Raw genomic sequence first — 7,411 nt, 5'->3', positions numbered from 1 at the left:
CAAATTCACTGAAAACATGCACTTGTTCAAAAACTTATGGCAACTTCATTCATAGAATTCAAAATTTGGAAGCAATCCTTTCCTTTCAACACCGAGAGTCATTCATGGTATATCCATACAGTGGAAACAAAAGGCAAACCTAAATGGTTAACATATCTTGCGATATTATTCATGTTTGTTACTCAAAAAAGTCTCTTGTAACAAAAATTAAAAGATCGGTATTTGGCACGGGTTTGAAGAAAGAGGAGAGATTGACTATAAAAACTGGTCACAGGGATGATGAAACATTCTATATGGTTCTTGTGGTTAATATGCTATTTTTAAATTACATTTTTCATTTATTTATTTGAGAGAAATAGTGTGTGCACACATGAAAGAGAGAGAGTGAGGGAGGGAGAGAGAGACAGGGAGGGAGGGGAATTGGGATTGCCAGTCCCTCCAGCCACTTCAAACAGACTGCAGACGTGGGTACCCCCTTGTGCATCTGGCTTACGTGGGTCCTGGGGAGTAGAACCTGGGTCCTTTGGCTTTGCAGGTAAGCGCCTTAATTGCTAAGCCATCTCTCCAACCCTGCTATGTTATTTTTTACATTTAGTAAAACGTATAGAACTGTCATTTACTGTATATATGATTCTATATAAGGGTGAAGAAAGTAAAACTAGTGCACATATAGTCATAAACTTTAAGAAAACTGAAATCAGCTACATTAATATTGAAGGCCCTGGGGAAAAGGTACTGGATAATTATCTAGAAAACAATAAGTTAGCCAAATATCATTAGAATAAGTATTAAGGAAATTAATTAACAGTATAATCGAGATAAATACATTGTATCACTATGTGAATTACATATTGTGAAATAAGAAAAAAACATATATTTAATGCAATACCTATAGAGCAGATCTAAGTATTTTATTATTGATTATTAGTATTATCACTATTGCGTGTGTATTTATGTGTGTGTGTGTGCAGTTGCACATGTGTGTGCAGGTGTGTATGCCCCGTGTGTGTATGAGGCCAGGGGACAACCTCACGTGTCATCCGTAGGAACACCTTTCATACAGGCTCGCTAACTGACCAGGAGCTCAGGGAGCTGCAAGTCTAGGTGACCGTGAGCCTCAAGCATCCTCCAGCATTCACCTTCTGAGCACAGGGCTTACGTGCGTCTTCCCTCACACTGGGCATTGGACGTGCTTCACACTCAGGTCTTCGTGCTTGCCTGGCATCTGATCAACATGGCTGTCTCTCTAGCTTCGTTCGTTTTTATTAACATATCAATATTAGAGTTGGTTGGTTCACCTCAAAATTAGGTTGATAAATTTTGGTAGGAATTACATAGAACTTACTAGTTCAGTTCACAGATGAATTTCCACATTAAATATCAAGCCATCCAGTCCATGGACATGAAATACCTTTTATTACCACAAGCTTTTCTTATTTCCCTAAATAATGGTTTGTTAGCATCATGTTCAAGGTGCCAACTTTTAAAAAAATATATATTTTATATTTATTTATTTATTTGAGAGTGAAAGACAGAGAGACAGAAGGAAAGGGAGAAAGGGAAAGAGAGAATGGATGTGACAGGGCCTCCAGTCACTGCAAATGAACTCCAAATGCATGCACTACTTTGTGCATCTGGCTTACATGGGTCCTGGGGAATCAAACCTGGATCCTTTGGCTTTGCAGGCACATGCCATAATCAGAAAGCCATCCCTCCAGCCTGGTTCCAACTTTCATTCACTGCATTCTGAAATATTTTACATTTTGTACTTTTTTAAAATGGAATTATGCAAGTCTTGTTTATACTTAATAATATGCTACTACTGTGTTAATTGTTGTTTCTAATTTCTTTTTCCTTCTCATCCCATCTCACATACGTTTTCATTGCGATTACAATGCTTCTTAAGTATTTCTTTCAATCTTTTTTTTTTTTAATTTTTATTTATATTTTTAGTTTTTGGTTGTTCAAAATAGGGTCTCACTCTAGCTCAAGATGACCTGGAATTCACTAGATAGTCTCAGGGTGGCCTCAAACTCATGGAGATCTTCCTACCTCTGCTTCCCAAGTGCTGGGATTAAAGGCATACACCATCATGCCTGGCTTACATTTTGATATTTTTAACCTACCCCCCTTGCTAGTGATCCAATAAAAAATAAATTCTGTTGATGTTGGGCAGCAGTACTGAGTCCTGCTCCCAGCTAACCAAACCAGTAGTGGGAGTAAATCTCAGTGTGGCGTGTTGCTAAGCTATGGAGTTTGACATGAAGAACTTCAGTAGTTACTCATTCAGTCTAATGAAATTGATGACATTATACCAGGGGAAAAAAATGTCTAAACTTTTTGCCAGTGTGAGGAAATCTCTCATTATTTCCAGGTTATTTCTGTTTGGTTTCTTTGTGTGTGTGTGTGTATGCGTATTGCATTGTATACACACATGTGTGAAGATGCATGTGGTCAGCAGTGTGGCTGCCAGAGGAAAATGTTGAATTTCCTCCTCTACCATTCAGATATTTGCTTTCTGGAAATAGATTCTCTTCTGAACCATAGACTACAGCTTTCCCATGCCCCGATGTTTCTGCAGTCTCTGATCCCCACAGCACTGAGGTTACAGGCACGCATGGCCATGCCCAGCTATTTATGTAGGGGTCAACTCAGATGGCCTCAGGCCTTCACAGACTTTCATGCTTGCGTGGCACATGCTCATAACCACTGGGCATACACACAGCCTAGTTTTTTTTTTTTTTCTTCATTTTCTTATGGACTAAAAGAAATTTCAGTTTCAGAGCTTAGTAAGCTACAGAAAACATTTATTTGCATTGTAGCATTTATAACTTTATCTTATTCATGACATATAAGACTAGATTAACTTTTAATTGTAGAGGTATAAGATGTTTTGGGGGCTGTGGAGATGGGCCAGTGGGCAATGTCCTTGCTACAGAAGCATAAGGAACTGAGTTCAGAAACTCAACACCCACATCAGTGCCAGGAGGAGGGGCTGGCACGCTTGTGATCCCAGGGATCAAAAGCAGGAGATGGGATTATCCAGGTGAGCTGGCTGGCAAGTCTAGCTCAATCAGTGAGCTCTGGGTTCAAGTGAAAGACCGTGCGAAAATAGACTACTGTAATCAGGAAAAGCTGAGTAGTGGGCCCAATGCCCAATCATCCTGGGCATTAGTGCCTTGGCAATTTTAGTCAGAAACCAACAGGTAAACCTCATTTATATCTGAGCCATCTTTTCATGCAGTAAAGTTCTATAGAAGAGAACAGATCCTGAGGAGTATTTAGTTCCTGGAAAGAAAGTAAACACAGCGAGGGGATATCCCAGGAAAGTGAGCACGTGTCAAGGTGAGTAACACTCGCCTGCTGCAGTGTAACGTACGCACAGTGCAATGTAGAAAACAGAGAGTGACGCCTTCTCAGAGATCCTAGTGTTCTTATTTTTTTAATATTTATTTTTATTTATTTACACACAGAGAAAGACAGAGAGAATGGCCTCCAGCTACTGCAAACTCCAGATGCATGTGCCACTTTGTACATCTGGCTTTATATGGGTACTGGGGAATCAAACCCTGGTCTTTAGGCTTTGCAGGCAAGCACATTGACCAATGAGCAATCTCTCCAGCTCTCTCGTGTTCTTCATTCATTTTATCCTAATGGATAGAAGTAAATGTTCACCTGAGTAGGATATGTATTGGAATTCTCTGCTACTATAAATTCATCAGAGTCTTGCAAGGATATGCATTTTTAAAAGTCATGTCACATATAATCTATAATGCAATAAGTCAAGTTTTCATATGATGTCATTTTATTTGTTACATTTTAAACAAAATATGGCATTTGAATATATTTTATGCTAACCCATGCATGGCTCATTAAAAGGGAATCTTGCTGAAACAGGTGAAAATGACTACAAATCAGATTGATAATGAAAATCCACAGATAGCAGTGATGCTTTGAGGAGGGACAGGCATGTCTATACCAAGTCCAAACAGCCCTCTCCAAGTTTGACAGTCTCAAGTTCTGAGCCAGATATGAACACTCGTTTACTCATGGGACATATATATATATATGAATGCATACAAACACATATCTAGGTACACATATATAGGTATGTACATATATACATACACACACACACACACACACACACACACATATATATATATATATCAAATAGAGGAAATAATCTATTTTCAAAAGTCATTACTTAAAAATTATTCAGATTCAGACTTATAAACAATGCCAATAGTTCATTCAAAAGGGCAGAAAATCATACCCAGAGTGAATCTTTTCATGTGATAATGTAGGTCAGAAAACAATGATTACAATTCTGGGTTACAAAAACTTGTACCTGTAATGAAAATGCTAAAGATATCTTGTGTATAAGGAAATGTAATTCCAAGTCTTCACCCTCGTTACCATGGCGCTCCTCAGACTGAAGGTAGCGCATATCTATGTGTGCGCATATACCTATGGTCTTCATAATCGCTTTGTTCTACACTGCTTTCCTCTTGCACCTATGAAGCGTATGTGAATGCGTTCATGGTCACATGGATGGAGGCACCTGTAAGTGCATGTGTGGGTGTGTATGCACGGGGAGGCCAGATCTCAACTGCAGCTCTCGACCTCTTTTTGAGACAAGGTTTCTCATTAGCTTGAACCTCATCAAATTGGCTAGATCAGCAGACCACCAAGCTCCAGGAATGTTCCTATCCCCTTCTCCCCAGGTGTGGGAATAAAGGTGCATGCCTACATGACCTGCATTTTATGTAGAGGTTGGCCTTCTTTTATGTAAGGAAAACACTTTATACACTTAGTTATTTCTCCTGGCACACATTACCTCCTTAGATACAAATATAGGTAGTATCTGTTTTCAACTAATAATAGATTCTTGTCAATTTTTTTCAATTTTAATTGCATATTATGTATATGTTTACATTTTCAAGCTTTAAATTTTCCAGTGGATGTCAATCTTCATTTATATTGATTTTTTTTTTTTGTGATGAACTGTCCTTTAAAGATATTTCAATTAATGTGATTAGACATAAGAAATTCTTAGTCAAGTAGATTTAATTTGTATAGTATTCCATTTAATTAATCAAAATTTGTGTTTAAATTGTTATTAAGCACATGTTATTATTTTAAGATAGTTGTATATTTTAGATGTGTAATATCAATTTATGGGAGAAAAGAAAAGGCAGGAGAGCAATGGGTCACAGTACTGGAGTTTTTATAGTAATTTTTTGATCCTTGATTTTCAGCTTTCTGATGAGATTGGCACATTGAAGGTGCTGTGGGCATTGATGGATGTTTTCTAGTTAACCAGATGTTGCTTGATTTTTTTGTCTTTCCCCTCTTTCTCTCTCTCTCATCACCTCTCAATCCTAAATATGCTTTCCATAATAATTTAAATCGGTATAGGTTTTAACTGGAGATATGCTGGTATAACTTGTGGCTTCTCATTTTCTGTGCACTCATATCTTCAAAAAGGCTACTATGTAGCTGGCTGTGGTGGTGCGTACCTTTAATCCCAGTACTCTGGAGGCAGGGGTAAGAGGATCACTCTGAGTTCAAGGCCACCCTGAGACTACATAGTGAATTCCAGGTCAGTGAGACTCTACCTTGAATAACCAAAAAAAAAAAGGCGGCGGGGGGTGGGGTGGGGGGTGGGGGTGGGGGGGCTTCTGTGAGACATACGGGTTGATGGAAGAGTATGGAAGGACAGATTTTTGAAATTGTCTGGACAAGGCGTTGGGTATGAAGCAAAGGAGGAAGTGTAGTAAAAATATACCCTGAGGCCCCAACACAATTAAGCCAACTTAAGGAAACAGGTTTTTCAGATGAGTTTCACAGAGATGCTGACAGTTCCCTTTAAGTAGTTAATCAAATTCAGCTGAATCCAATCAGTATCAGCAAATACTTCCTCCTGACCAGGTAGTGTAAGCGACTGTGTTGATGTATTAAAGTCTTTCTGAATAAACCATTTATATTCACTCAATAATTCCTAACCTTGTCAACAGGCAAAGTAATTTTGAGGAGTGGTGGGGAGGAAGACTGAATTGTGCTTTATAACAGATGTCCTCAAGCGGCCATGTTTATGCTTGAGACAAGCAGGGCCATTCTGGAGAATATGTGGTGTGGATGGCTTTGGTAGAGCCAGTCTCCTGAGCTTTAAAATGCATTTTTCTCTAAATATGATGAAATTCTGAGTTTTTGCCAGCTATGGGAAACTTCACATTTTCTGCCTCATGCTTACATTTTACTCAATTGCCTTTCTTCCAAGTTACTGAAGAAAGAAAAATTGATTAACTCTGAACTGTCCTATCCATGACTCCACTCATATGCTTGGAAATAAACTAAAGGATAGTTAAATAAGTCATAGTTCCTACATGAGGTGTATTGGTAGCAAAGTAGTATAACATTACACTACCACAGAAACAATAACTGAAACCGAGTAAAGTTTGTCATAGGCAAATGTGTGACTTTTCAACTTATCTGCTTACCTGTCATGGTTTAGCTATCATCATCCAACTGTAATCTATCTATTGTCATCCGTAGTCTTATAATTTGTTTGTCATTTATCTTAAATTTGAATTCAGTAGTAAAATATCATGAAACATAATAACATAAATCTTTTGACATAGGAATCACCATGAAACATAAAATATAATGATATTATTTTGACTATGAAAGTGCAAATCATGATTATAACTAGTTCACATATTTGTTTCAATGATAAGATATGATTCTATGCAGGGTCAACATATTCTGGAACTGTAAGCATTCTACAAATATTCTCCATTGTTATTAATTTATTCTTAAATTGAATAAAGATCAAGTGTATTTCATATTTTAAAAATCACCCTAAGGCTCACATTCTGTCTTCTAAATAATTAGCCCCTATTTATTTTTCTCTTTCTTTGAATTGCAATTAGGTTGACTGTCCAATTAGTATGTGTATACTGTTCTAGATTTATTTTTCAAGCTCAAGATGTGTTTCTCTAAATAGAATGTAAGTTACTTGAGACTAGGGTGCAAAATGATATGCAGTGGGTACAAACTTACTGAGTTGCTGATTAAACTTTATAATGCATATGAAACTTCATTTCTTATTGGCAAAACATTTAATTTCCTTGGATACAATTTTATCATAACTATAAAAGGTAAAATATTCTAGGGCAGATATAATGAGACTAGAGATGCCAGAAAAACAATTTTGGACTTGCAAATCAGATCCAAAAAAGAAACAGATTGAAAAATAAGAAAAATGTAAAATTATGCCAGCAGAAGAGAAAGCTCATGACCAACACTGTGTGCAGATTAGAGCACCACAGTGTGAAACGTATCTATAGAAATGTTCATAGACTAGGTGAGATACCAACATCCCACAGGGAGGACTAGGGAGACATGT

This window comes from Jaculus jaculus, chromosome 18, assembly GCF_020740685.1.
Source record: "Jaculus jaculus isolate mJacJac1 chromosome 18, mJacJac1.mat.Y.cur, whole genome shotgun sequence".
Classification (NCBI taxonomy): domain Eukaryota; kingdom Metazoa; phylum Chordata; class Mammalia; order Rodentia; family Dipodidae; genus Jaculus; species Jaculus jaculus.
Note: the sequence above shows the minus strand (reverse complement) of the source record.